Consider the following 14661-nt stretch of genomic DNA (forward strand, 5'->3'; position numbering starts at 1 on the left):
GTGCACGGGCTGAGGAGGGGAGGAAAATCCCCGGGGAGAATGCAGGAGCAGAAGGATCTGACAGTGAGGATGCCCCTCCGGCAAAGAAGAACCGGAGGCGGACAACAGAAAAAGAAAGGCTAAGGATGTGCTAGTTGTCGAGCAGTCCGGCAACGGAGGCGGTTCCGAGAAGGCCAAAGCTGGTGACTCCGGCGAGGCTGTGGTAGCCGCCGACAAGTAGGATGGCTCCGGCAAGCAGTACTGCAAGATCCACCGCACCAAGGGCCACAACCTCCAAGCTTGCAAGAAGGTTGAGCAGATGGCAGAGCTACAGAAAGCTGAATATGAGCGTCGCGACAAGGAGAAGGCCCAGGAAGGTGGCGGTGGTTCCGGCAAGAAGCGTCCCGCCCGGGGAGGGCGCCGCGGCAAGGCCAAGCAGTGGCAAGGAGACAGACCTCCCCGTGGCCGCGACAAGGACGAAGACGAAGATGAGGATGATGAGATGGATGAGGATGAGACCGACGACCAAGAGTTTCAGAAGGCAACAAAGGTTCTGTGCGTCGACGGCGGCGCCTCTCTACACACCTCGCACCGTCAACTCAAACAGTGGGTGCGGGAGGTGAATGCAGCAGAACCATCCGTCGAGTCGCGCAAACCCCTGAAGTGGTCCAGCACGCCCATCGTCTTTGATGTTGAGGATCACCCTGATCGCATCACTGCGGTCGGGTGCTTGCCGATGTTGGTTTTGCCAACTATCCGCAACCTCAAGGTCACAAAGATGTTGGTTGACGGCGGGGCTGGTCTAAATCTGATCTCTTCCGCGGTACTCAACAAGCTCCAGATCCCCGACAGCAAGCTCGAAGAAACTGGTACCTTTCAAGGAATCAACCCAGGAAGGAGCAAGCCCAAGGAGAAGATCACACTGCCAGTGACGTTTGGCAGCGAGCTGAATTTCAGGACAGAGAGAGTCACATTTGATGTTGCTGATTTCCCATTGCCCTACAATGGGATACTCGGCCGTCCGGCGCTTGCCAAGTTCATGGCAGCCTCTCACTACGCCTACAATGTGCTCAAGATGCCTGGTCCGATAAGTGTCATTTCTGTCCAAGGCGACAAGAAGGATGCACTTATCTGTACCGACAAGATCTACCGGGAAGCAGCAGCCGCAGCAGAATGCAAACCACTTGCCGCTGAAGCTCTCGGGGGGAAGAAGAAGACCAAGTCCGGCAAGAGTAGCTCTGATGCCCACTCCGACAAGCGCACCTCTTCGAAGTGTTGCGCTACCGTCGAGGACGCACCATCGAGCTCCACCGGCAAGTGCAAGAAGGCAAAGACAGCTTCGCCAGAGACCAAGAAAGTGGCCGCCAAGGAGGACGGCACTGGTGGTACCTTCACCATCAGTGCCACACTCGACCCTAAATAGGAAAGCGCGCTCGTTGCTTTCCTGCGGGCGAATGTCGATGTGTTTTCATGGCAACCATCTGACATCCCCGGTGTTCCCAGGAAAGTAATTGAGCACCACCTTGCCGTCTGCCCTCACGCGCGGCCCGTCAAGCAGAGAGTTAGGAAGCAAGCAGTGGAGCGTCAAGAGTTCATTGCGGAGGAGATCAAGAAATTGGAAGCAACAGGCCTGGTCCGAGGAGTACTCCATCCAACGTGGTTAGCCAATCCAGTAGTCATGCGCAAAGGAAACGGGAAGTGGAGGCTTTGTATTGACTTCACTGATGTTAATAAAGCTTGTCCCAAGGATCCATTTCCCTTGCCGCGCATTGACCAGATTGTCGACTCCACGGCAAGATGTGATCTGCTTTCATTCCTTGACGCATACTCAGGATATCATCAGATCTTCATGGCAGAAGAGGATGAAGAGAAAACCGCATTCATTACTCCATGTGGCACGTACTGCTTTGGACGGATGCCTTTCGGACAGAAGAATGCTGGTTCAACATTTGCAAGAGTAGTCAGTCATGCTTTTGAGCCACAGTTGCACAGAAATGTAGAAGCTTACATGGATGACATAGTGGTCAAGAGCAAGTACAAAGAGACTCTGATCCAAGATTTGGACGAGACTTTTGCAAATCTGCACAAGATCAATCTCAAGTTGAACCCCGAGAAGTGCGTGTTTGGAGTTCCTTCCGGCAAGCTTCTCGGGTTCTTTGTGTCCCAGAGGGGTATTGAAGCCAACCCCGACAAGATCAAGGCCATTGGGCAAATTGAAGCCCCGAAGCGCGTCAAGGATGTGCGAAGGCTTGCCGGCTGTGTTGCTGCTCTCAGTAGGTTCATCTCTAAGTCTGCTGAGCGTGCCCTCCCGTTTTTCAAAATTTTGAAAAAGGCAGGTCCAATGAAATGGACTCCGGAAGCGGAGGCTGCGCTGCAGGACTTGAAGAGATACCTATCCTCCACTCCAACACTTGTCGCACCTAAGCCACAAGAGAAGTTGCTGCTATATCTGGCGACAACCAATCAAGTGGTTAGTGCTGCGTTAGTAGCGGAGAGGGAGGCGGATGATGAGCCAGCAACCGCGGCAAGCAAGTCCAGCGACAAGCAGGGGGCTTCCCCGACAAGTTCTGGCTCCGGCAAGGATGCATCTGTACAGTTGCCGGAAGAGAAACAGAAGAAGAGGGTGCAGCTCCTAGTTTACTTTGTCAGCTCCCTTCTGCAGGGGGCTAGATCAAGGTACTCTGGTGTGCAGAAGTTGCTTTTCGGCCTTCTCATGGCCTCAAGGAAGCTGCGCCATTACTTTCAAGCACATGAAATCATAGTTGTCACTTGCTTTCCATTGAAGAGGATATTGCAGAATCCAGAAGCAACAGGCAGGATTGTCGAGTGGGCACTAGAATTGTCAAGCTTTGGCCTCAAATTTGAAAGTACTTCAACTATTCAGAGCCGAGCATTGGCAGAATTCATAGCAGAATGGACGCCAACACCTGATGAAGAAACTCCGGAGAGGAGCATCCCCGTCAAGGAAGCGAGCAAAGAATGGATCATGTACTTTGATGGTGCGTTCTCGCTGCAAGGCGCCGGTGCGGGCGTACTACTTGTCGCACCCACCAGAGAGCACCTCAAGTACGTGGTCCAGATGCACTTTCCCAAGGAGCAAGCAACAAACAATAGTGCAGAGTATGAAGGCTTGCTTGCCGGACTCAGGATCGCAGCAGAACTTGGGATCAAGGAGCTTATTGTCAGGGGAGACTCACAGCTTGTCGTCCGCCAAGTTAACAAAGATTATCAAAGTCCATTGATGGAAGCCTACATTGATGAAGTGAGGAAACTGGAAGAGCATTTTGACGGCCTGCAGATGGAACATGTTCCAAGAGCTCAGAAGGACATTGCAGATGGCCTGTCAAAATGCGCCGCACTTAAGTTGCCTGTGGAACCAGGGATTTTTGTGCTCAAGCTGACTCAGCCATCTGTAACACCATCAACTGGACAGAGCAAGAATAGAAAGTTGGTTACTGGCGACTACTTTTCGGCAGAGCTCCCCGAAGCCGCCGCCAAGAAGGTCCCCAGGATCAACACAGGAAGTGCTGAGGAGCAGTCTGCTCTGACAAGCCCTAGGGTTTGTTTCGTTGAAGCAGACGCTCCCGACAAGCTGTGTCCCGACACGCTTGCCGGGGAGCATCACGCTCCGGCAGGATCCCAGATTCTTGCCGTGGAAGCGGATGTTCCCGCAGCAGCATTTTTGCCTTTAGTCCTTGTTGTCGAGCCACAAGCTCCGGCATGGGCACATCAGATCGTCCATTTCCTTCAAACAGGAGAACTTCCCGAAGAGCAAGAAGAAGCAGAGAGAGTAGCCCGGCAATCAAGTATGTACCAGTTTGTCGATGACATACTTTACATAAGAAGATTCAACGGAGTGAAATTGAAGTGCATTTCCTGGGAAGATGGACAGGAGCTGTTGGCGGAAATACATGGAGGCATATGTGGTCACCACATTGGCGCAAGAGCGCTTGCCGGCAAGGCCTTCCGGCAAGGTTTCTTCTGGCCGACAGCCCTCCATGATGCAACTGCGCAAGTAACCAAGTGTGAAGCGTGCCAGTTCCAATCCAAACAGATACATCAACCAGCTCAATCTCTCCAAACAATCCCTTTATCCTGCCCATTTTCGGTCTGGGGGCTCGATATCCTCGGCCCCTTCCCCCGAGCTGTTGGGGGCTTTGAGTACTTGTACATTGCAATCGACAAGTTCACAAAGTGGCCTGAAGTGGAGGCAGTGAGGAAGGTGACAGCACAGTCAGCAGTCAAGTTCTTCAGGTTAATTGTTTGCCGTTTTGGAGTCCCTAACAGGATCATCACCGACAACGGCACACAATTCACGAGCCGCACCTTCATGCAGTACGTCCAAGATCTTGGCGCCAAGATCTGCTTCGCTTCTGTTGCTCACCCGAGAAGCAACGGTCAAGCAGAGAGGGCAAACGCTGAAGTGCTGCGCAGGCTCAAGACCAGAACTTTCGACAGGTTGCGCAAGTGCGGAAGAAATTGGATCGAGGAGATGCCGGTGGTTCTTTGGTCGATGAGGACGACGCCAAATCGAGCCACTGGCCAGACACCTTTTGCTCTTGTCTATGGAGCAAAAGCAGTTCTCCCCACAGAACTCGTATACGGATCGCCTCGAGTGCTCGCTTATGATGAGCTTGAGAAAAAGCAGCTGCGACAAGATGACGCGCTGCTCCTCGAGGAAGATCGTCTTCAGGCTGCTGTACGAGTTGCTCGGTACCAGCAAGCTTTGCGCCGCTACCATAGCCGCAAAGTTAATGCCAGAAGCTTCGAGGAAGGCGACCTTGTTCTTCGGCGTGTTCAATCCGCCAAGAATTCCAACAAGTTGACGCTGAAGTGGGAAGGCCCTTATCGGGTGAAACGAGTCACTAGGCCCGGCGTTGTCCGCCTCGAGACCGAAGACGGCTTTCCGGTGAGCAACTCCTGGAACATAGAGCATCTACGTAAGTTTTACCCATAAGGCGCGGTTGCCGGAACCTGTTCCGGCAACCACCTTTTGTACAAGCCTTGCCGCTGCTTTATGTAACCCTTTGTACAAAGCCGGGCGCCGATCCCGTGCATAAATAAAGTTCATGTGCTTCGCACATCTTGTCAAATTTCATGCATTCTTTCTTTTTTGCATGTTTTATCTGACACTTTGTGCAGCACTCGCCCCCGGTAAGCAATAACGAGCCTTAAGGCTCCATATCTTTATTTTCTCTTCTTTCTTTTGTTCAAAAAGAAGGTTCCTTCGCCCACAAGTTCACCGGGGGGGAGGAGAGGATAAAGGTGTGGACCAGGCGTCGTTCAAAAAAGTTTACAGCCTTGCCGGGACGCAGACGACAGAAAAGCTAAGTTGCCAAAGTTTGAGCACAGTCAGTTTTAAATTTTTATGTTATATTCCTTGAACGACCGTGCCTTGTATGGAAAACCTGTGCGCGGAGGAACCGGCTCGTGGCTAAGTTGCGCCCTTACTTTGTTTCGAGTCCGCTCAACAATGAAAGTGTGCTGCGAATAGTCCCGACAAGGTTTCTTGCCGGAGGCAACACCGCCAACAGGCTGCTGATGTTCCGCACACAGCGCTCGCGGCAAGCGTGTTTGCGCCGGCAAGTTCCCTAAACGCGTAGGGTAAAAACATACAAGGGATGGAACCGAATAAAGGAAGTAGCATAGCAGATAGTACCCAGAATAAAGTTATATTACAATAAATAACTTGCCGCGCTCTAACAGATTGTTCCTATGACACATCTAGCAGCGGCAAGAACAAGGAAAGGAGAAGAAGGGTGGCCTAATCCACGCGCTCGACGTCAACCCTCCTGACCTCATTCACCTTGTCCATGATGGGTGCGACAACGGCTTTGAGTTCTTCGAGATCAGCGCCCGCCGGCAGCTTCTTGAGGACGCGGGTGAGGTCGAGGCCAGGATTGCGGAAGAGTATCTTCACCAACACCTTCTCCAAGACCTTGGCGCAGATTGCGCGCGACTCGTCCGCCAGCTTCTTCGGGATCCTTTCCCGGAGTTGCTGGAGGGCCGTCACCACACCCTTGAAGAAGAGAGTAAGCTTGGCGCTGGGCTGGAGGTTTTTGTCAGTAGAGTACCTGAAGCCCGCCAAGTCCAGCTCCACCAACTCCTCGTCGATGGCTGCAGCGATGTTGACGAGGCCCTCCGTCCAGAGCTCCACCGTGGCCTTGAAGGTGTTCTGAGTCTTGACGGCCCTCGTCAGCAGCTCCTCGTTGCCCTTGACCTCCTTCTTCAAGTCATCCTCTCACCTCTTGGCGGCGTCCAGCGTCTCTGTCAGGGTGGCCAGTTTCAGCTCCAGATCAGCGCTCGAGTCCTTGGTGGCGTTCAGCTCCTTGATCTTGTCGGCGAGCTGAACTTGCAGATCACCATGGGCGTGGGCATCCTTCTCGCGCTCGTGCTGGAGTGCGGCAAGATCTTCGTTCTTCCCTTTTATGTCCGCCTCCAGCTGCGTCACCTTCACCTCTAACTCCTTCTTGGCAGCCTCAGCAGCCGCGGCGGCATCCTTCGCCTCCTTGAGTGCCCCACCAAGTGATTGCTTCCGGGCCTCAAGCTCCTCCTCGTGGCTGTCCAGACTAGCCTTCTTCTTTGTCAGCTCACCTTCCCGCCTGGACATCTCCTCGGCGGTGATCCTCTGCTGCTCCTCGGCTTCAGCCTTCGCCAGGATGAACACCTCCTTCGCCTTGTCAAGTTGCGCCCTCTCCTCCACAATGGATCGGAGGGCCTCCTGGTTGCGGCTCCGGAGCTCCTGTGCGTGTTTCTCTATGTCAACTCCCGCCTGCGTGACAAGCGCTTCCCGGGACTCAAGCTTCGCTTGCCGAGCGCGGTAGAGTGACACCAACTTCCGGAGCAGCTGCTCCTCCTCGGACTCGCCACTGCTGCTGCTAGGCGCGTCAACCACTGCCAGCCCAGCAGAGGCGAGTACTTCTCCATCAAACTCCTCTCCTTCAACCGGCGCCCTGGAGCTCGACGCCCAGGGAAGCTTGATGTATACGCCCTCGCCGGCCTTCAAGTATGCGCCTGGCTGGGGTTCCTCGGAGCCCGGCGCTGCATCAGCGGCGGAGGGGTCAGCGGACGGTGTAGCGCCTTGCGCTCCTGCGCCCTCCCGGTCGTCAGTACGATCGCCGGACCCCTCGCCGGCTCCTGCGCCAGCAGCCTTGGCAGCTTCCTCGTCAGCGGGTTCCTCAGTGCCGGCCTCTTCCTCGCCAGCGGCGACATTTTCAGAGTTGCCGCGTGCGCCTTCCTCACCGGCGGGCTCGGTCTCCGTCGGGTCTGCGAGAGGGGGATCTGAGGATAGGAAGAGGAAAGAAAAGTCAAGCAAATATCCAAAAAAGAAGAAAGAAGATCAGAAAAAGAACCCGAGGGAAGATTTCCGACAAGGTAGGTTACCTGTGCTGGGCTCTGTGACCATGGGCTCCTCCACCAAGGGCTCACTGGTTCCGTCCCTTGCCGGGGACCTCTCCCTTGCCGGGGAGCGCTCCCTTGTCGGGGAATCACCCCTTGGCGGCGTAGTCGAAGCAGACAGCACCTCCGGGGCGGTTTCTGATTGCTCCTGATGGGCCTGCTCTACTCCTACACGAATGACTCAGCAATCAAGATGTCAGCAAAAGAAGAAGCACCCATGCGCGGCCCACAACAGGAAGTGAATCAAACACTTACGCTGGGGGCTGTGCTGGGGGCTGCTGCAGGGGGAAGGAATCGGCTCCGTCAAAGTAGTCTCGGACGTGTCCTCTGCCATCACCGCAGGATCGTCCTCGATGACAACCACGGGGACCTTGGCCCTCTTCGCCGCTCTCTCGGCCAGAGTCCTGAAATAGAACAGGGATTCAGAGAGAATCAAATAAGATACAAGACAAGCCACAACAAAGATCAAAGAAAGACAAGTACAGTAAGAAGAAAGCCTTACTCCTCCTCCTCTTCTTCCTCCTCGTCGGAGCTCAGCGCAAAGAGGTCGAAGTCTGGTACCCTTTCTGCGCGGCGAAGCGGAGGAGTGGGCTCCCTTGGATGTTTGCCGAGAGCTGCGGCAGGATCGGGTGTGGCAGCCCGAGAAGACCCCGCCTCAGTTGTCGGCGCGGCCTGAGATGCTCCTGCAGCAACTATACTTGCCGCGGTGGAGCGCGTCCCACGACGCTGCGGCTGTTGGCCTGCGTGCCGCACTACTGGATCTCCAACTCGACGGAGGCGCCTTCTTGGTTGGAATTGGGGCTGCGCTGGGGGCTCCGCCTGCGGCAAGCTGCTCGAGGACGGCTGGCCGCTCGCGCCCCCGGCAGGCTCGCTCGCTTCGGCCTCGGGCTCCCCCTCGCCAACGATGTCTCCAGCAAGGTCTTCCCGGTCGGCAAGACTTGCCGCCTCGGCCGCCTCCGCCTCCTCCAACGTGTAGCCAAACTCGCCCGCGGCAGCGGCTGCCGCCGCCTCTTCGGCCCTGGTGGCGATGTACCGCATCTCGTCGTCGGTGGTGTCGCGGGTGAGGAGCCTCTGCTCGTCGGAGTTGACTGCTACCTCCGTCAAGCCATCGAAGAATTGCCGCACGACGTCGTCGGCGGGCTCTATCCAAGTTGCGCTTATCCCGTGCGAGTCGAACTCTGGCATCATTGCGCAGATGCGATCGCGCTGGGAGTTGTTGCACAACGGGATGACGCCCTGCGGCAGCCTGAACCACTCTGGATGGTTGGCGTCATGATTGAATAGCTTCCTCAGCATCCCGTCAAGCTCCAGAACCGTGAAGTTGAAGTTGAGGCCTGGACGCAGCCTCATGATATCCGCCGGGCCGCCAAACAGCCAGGCGGGCCTCCCCCTCTTCTGCAGAGGGGCGATGCGACGGCGAAGGAAATCCGCGCCAACCGCCCCTGCTGTGAGCCCGGCAAGCCTGAGCCAGAGGATTCAGGTGGTGGAAATCTTCAGCTTGGCGTCGTCCGGCGACAGAGCGCCCCAGTCGCTGCCGCGCACCACCCGGGTCCGACGCAGGTTGGTGAATGGCTGCGGGTTGGCGTCAACGATCCAGCACCACTCCGCCCTCCACTCATCCCACTTGCTGCGGAGCTCGCCCGTCAGATACACCTCCTTCATGCCGATGCGTCAGGTCCAGGCGATCCTGCCAGCCAGTGGCTCCCCTTTCTCGGCCCGGGGGGTGAAATAATGACGAAAAAGAGCGACATTCGGGAGGATGCCAACGAAGTTCTCGCAGAGGTGTGCGAAAACCGCCATTGTCAGAACGGCGTTGGGGGTGAAATCAAGAAGATGAAACCCGTAGGTATTCATGATGTCGCAGAGAAAATCGGAAAAAGGTGGGCAGAGCCCGCAATAGAAGAACACAGGAAAGAAATGGTACCCTTTGGGCACCGCTTCGATTTGGAAGCCTCAGCGGAAAGCACCGGCGTGCGCGGATGCGCCCGCGTCTGCGTCAACCGGAAGAGGTAAAATTCCTCCCGCAGCACCTTCGGGGTGAGCTCGGGGAGGAAAAGCACTCGCTCCTTGCGCAGCGCCTCAAGCCGCAACGCCTCGGCCGACTTGGCACTCGACTTCGAGCTCTTGCCGGTCTTCGGAGCCATGGCGGAAGCGGCGGGGGAGCGCGGAGGTGTTGAGGGCAACGGCGGAGACGGGCGGCGGAGCGCTGCTCTCTTTCGGCTTGGGAAGCGGAGGGGAGCGACGGAGCTTTCAGAGGAAGGAACTGCAAGTGGCGAAGGTGGGGGAACGGCCCTGTTTCCTCTACTTATAAACAGGGGAGGCGAACATTACGCATTTCCTGGATTTAAGTATTGCCCACGATCTCTCCCACGACGCCGCGATTGACGCGTGCCGTTACGAGAGGACGCCGTGGATACGGAGTGGATTTGGTTTGGACCTAGGCCGCGCGTGCCCGTGCCCCGTTTTGGGCCTGGCCCAACAGCGCTCGGCACCATGTATGGCCTAGGCCCGGGGGCTCCTGTCGGTGTACTAAAGTAGGGGTACCTTAGTACCCCGAACTTGTGCACAGGCAGTCGCAGCGCCCCGCGGCAGGGCTTGCCGGGCGTCCGCCAAGACCCTTCGTCATTCCTATTACTGCCATTCAAGAACAAAGTGTTAACCGAGAAGACAAGGTCCCGGCAAGAGGAGCTTGCCGGGAAGGACAAGACCCCGGCAAGAGGAGCTTGCCGGGAAGGCCAACCAAGGCACTTCAGAAAACTTGCCGCGACGCTCCGCGCGTCCCGGCAAGACCCGACGAGCGGCAAGCTCGCGGGTGCGACAAGACAGCGACCGCGGCAAGGCACTTGCCGCGGCGAAGCCACCACTCTGCGCCCACTCTCTAGCGCATCCGACGACGTGTCGCCGTAGGATCGCTCCTGGTGCACGTGGCGGGTAGCTGCGCAGCCAAGCGGTGCGAGGTGGCAAGCGAAGCTGACAAGGAGGCCATCGTGGCGATCGGTGGCGCCCCTAACGGTCGCTTCCTGCACTGTTGGGGCGACCGGACGGGCATTAAATGCCCTTGTCCCCTGCCGTCAGAGTTAGGTAGGGGGCACTATTGATAGTGGTTGTACCAACCCGCGTTTTTACTTTTTTACCCCTCTCTCTACGCTGCCACCTGTCGGTGACCCCTTTAGACTATAAAAAGGAGGCCCATGCGCACGTAGAATGGGTTCGACTCATTCGAGACTACAGCGTACCCACGCTCTCAAGCAAGAACAAATACAAACACAAAGCAGCAGTAGGAGTTTTATCTCTCCGGAGAGCTCCGAAGCTGGGTAAAATCCCCCGCGTGCTTTCGCCTCGATCTGCTCTTCGCGCGCCCTCCGCTCCCTTGTCGGACCAGAAGGGGCCCTTCCCCATAGGTGCTCGTTCCCCACGACACGTATTGACGTCCCCAACCGGGGATACAGTCCAATATGTACTTCAGATAATGTACACGGACTCCAACAATGCGGCCGAATATGAGGCCCTCCTACATGGCCTCCAGATGGCAATCTCCATGGGCATTCAACGCCTCGAGGTGGGCAGGGATTCAAACCTCGCAATATCCCAAGTAAATGGAGACTTTGACGCCAAGGATCCGAAAATGGCAGCCTATCATAACGCTGTCCTAAAAATGTCAGCTCGGTTCGAAGGGCTCGAATTCCACTATGTAGCCCGAGATAATAACCAAGCAGCCAACGTACTGGCACGCATCAGCGCAAAACGCGACGTTGTCCCTCCTAACATCTTCCTGGAACGGCTCTTTAAGCCATCCGTACTATGGGAAGAGGAGTCCGGAAATAACAACCCGAAGGCAGCCGCACCACCCAACACAGAACAATCTGACATCACCGGCAACTCAGCCGATGAAATAACACCTTCAGCCCACAAAATAATGGCAGTAATCGCCCCGTGGATAGAGCCGTTCCTAGCCTACTTACTTAGGAAGGAGCTTCCCGAAGACCAAAATGAGGCCCGCTGCATAGTCCGGCGATCTAAAGCCTACAAGGTCCACGAGGGAGAACTCTATAAGAAAAGCACAACCGGAGTCCTTCAACGGTGTATCTCCGAGGAGGAGGGGCGAAATCTTCTGGCTGAAATTCATGCCGGACTAGGCAGACACCACGCCGCAGCTCGGGCCCTTGTAGGCAAGGCATTCCGTACAGGATTTTATTGGCCGACGGCCCGGGCAGATGCGCAGGACTTAGTCCAAAGATGCATCGATTGTCAGCTCTTTGCTAATCAGAGCCATATGCCAGCCACCGCCCTCAAAACTATACCCATTACCTGGCCGTTTGCGGTCTGGGGGCTTGACATGGTTGGACCCCTTAAAGGGGGAACCCACAAGCAAAGGCACCTATTGGTCATGGTGGACAAATTCACCAAATGGATAGAGGCCAAGCCAGTTAAAACGGCAGAGTCCGGACCAGTGATAGACTTCATATCCGGGGTAGTACACCGTTATGGTGTCCCCCATAGCATCATTACCGGTAACGGCACAAACTTCACGGCCGACGAGGTTAAATTATGGTTCAAAAATATGGGCATTAAGCTCGATTACCCTTCAGTCTATCATCCTCAAACCTACGGTCAAGTGGAACGAGCAAATGGTCTAATAATGAGCGGCATCAAACCCAGACTAGTGCGGTCCCTTACGAAATCTGACACGCACTGGGTAGAGGAGCTCGACTCCGTACTCTGGGGGCTGCGGACAACGCCCAACCGTACTACCGAATTCACACCATTTTTTATGGTATACGGCGCAGAGGCAGTTTTGCCCTGCGACATCATTCATGACTCACCTCGAGTGCGCATGTACGAAGAAAGAGAAGCCGAGCTGGATCGGCAGGATAGCTTGGATGCATTGGAGGAAGAACGCGACGTCGCCAAGGCTCGTTCCGCATTCTATCAGCAGCAGGCTTGAAGATATCAAAATAGAGAAGTACGGGCTAAGACTTACAATGTTGGCGAACTAGTTCTACGCCTGCCGGACAAAAAAAAGGACAAGCTCAAACCTAAATGGGAAGGCCCCTTCATTATCGATCAAGTCCTGACCGGCGCGGCGTACCGTCTGCGAAATGCGTCGGACAACCTACTCGAGCCGAACCCATGGAACGCAGCCCGCCTCTGAAGATTCTATGCCTAGCGCCGGACTAAGAGTTCGTCCCCTTCCCCCGCCCAAATTTTTACACTTCAACTGTCTTTTGTATCTCTTTTTTCTCTCACCCCTTTTCATAAAAGCCCTTAAAGGCCTACTTGCGCATTGTTCGCACACACTTGATATGCTATCCGCACTCATTATACCTAGGGGCTTCTTTACCAGAAGCTTAATTATAAGGGCCTCATGCCCAGCACATGTGTCAAACTTCCACGTGTACCTTTTATTCACCATTATATGCATCGATATGACTTAATTTTTGGCCAAGCTGGGTTGCCTAGCTCCTGTGCTTACCCCTACATTCCCGATTATTCGGCTAGGAGGTAAAGGGAGCACCTCTGTGATTGTTACTGCCGGGTCAGCCGGATGTGTACCTCAGACTGGGTGAAGCCGAAAGCTAGCGTTCTTAAGGGAATATTCGGTCGGTGACTTGAAAGATGATTTTTTACCTATTTATTTGTCTGCCCCCAGATGTTTTCCTCCTCTTTTCGCAGTCCGGACATGCACTTTAGGGCATGCCTCCCAGGGAAAGGAACCCTTAACGGAACTATTCTCCCTGGAAGATGTTTCTTACTAACCATGTAATATAACATAACTAGTTGGGCACTTGTCTGATAAAGCACTAATGACCCCTACGCCTTGTCTCCATGCATGCCTCGGTTGTTTCTTAACCGAGAATGTATTCGGACACACTCCGGACTCTAGGGTCCCGAGGTTGAAGCGAAAAGGTCGGCAAAGACAAACGATCTACAATCCGGCTAGAAGGCATTTTACATGTCATTTTAAAATACATAGTCAAATCGACTAACGGTATTCCTCCTCAATCCCGTCTAACAGGCTGTCTAATTTACAATCCCGTTGGGAATATTTAGCGGCCAACTCTACTTGGCCGTACACTAAACTCACAGGGATCTCCTTCCCATCGGGCCCCACAGGTCCGACCTCGGCCATGTGGTTTGGATCCGCCTTCTTGTACCGCGTCTTCACCATGGCCCAGGCCTCCCTGGCACCTTCGCGGCAGGCCGAAATCTTCCATAAATGGAAGCGCTGCCCCACTCCCTGAAGCTTCTCCGCAAGCTCTCCAAGGCCCTCGGGTAGGGAGAGGAATGGCCATAAGGCCTGGACGACGCCGCTCATTGCCTGCCGAACTCGTTCGAGCAGTTGCACCAGCTCGGGAAGTTGATCACCCGTTGATACGGGCATCTCGTCCGTAGGGCGACCTGTGAGCACACCTACAGACATATTTTTGTCAATTGACTTCCTCGCCGAACTCTTCTTTTCAAAGGAGTTCGCTCAAGCACTTACTATAGATGCCGCGACGAAGCCGCTGATTCTCCCTCACGGAGCCAGACAGCTCGACCCGAACACCTTTCAGCTCTTCTCCAAGCTGGGCGTGGGCATCCTGGAGCTTGTTCCTTTCCTGCTGCACCCTCATCAGCACCCTCTCGCCGGCCTTCAGCTGGCGCAGTAGTTCTTGCCTGTCAGAATCCCGTCCGGCATCACCTGCAATGTCATTGTCAGGCTTAAACGCACGCTGCCCACCGATTATCTTTTTGAAATAATGTGTTACCAGGAGGGGTCTCTGCGCTTCCTCCTACGGCAGCTAGTGCGGCCCCAAGTTGGGCCTTGCACTCTTTTAGCTCCTGGGACAATCGGGTAATCTTCTCCGTAAGATCCTGCATATCAAATGATCCTTAAATCAGTTATTTCAACTACTTTAAGTCTCGGGGGCTACTGGCATATACAACTATTAAAATATCTTACCCGTATGTCCTTTACATACTGCTCCGTGGCTCTGGTCAAACAATCTTGAGCAGCACGGAGGTGCGTGTCCCCCGCATTAAAGGCATTCAATGCCTCGGGGGAGAAGCACGCGTCACGAAAAACTGTCCGGCGGCGCCTATGGTTCATGGCGCTCTCCACCTCAGACCTGGTGGCAGACAGTCTGTTGGCATCCTCCGTTGGAGGAGTATCCGGCTCGCGCCTTGCGCTCGCCTCCCCCTCCAGACCAGGCATTGGAGCCTGGCTGGTAGAAGCTGGGTTGGCAACTCCTACGCCCACGGTCCAGCAGGCACTCTTTCTCCTGCAAAGGTCATGACATTCAA

This window comes from Triticum dicoccoides, chromosome 3B, assembly GCF_002162155.2.
Source record: "Triticum dicoccoides isolate Atlit2015 ecotype Zavitan chromosome 3B, WEW_v2.0, whole genome shotgun sequence".
NCBI classification, from domain to species: Eukaryota; Viridiplantae; Streptophyta; class Magnoliopsida; order Poales; family Poaceae; genus Triticum; species Triticum dicoccoides.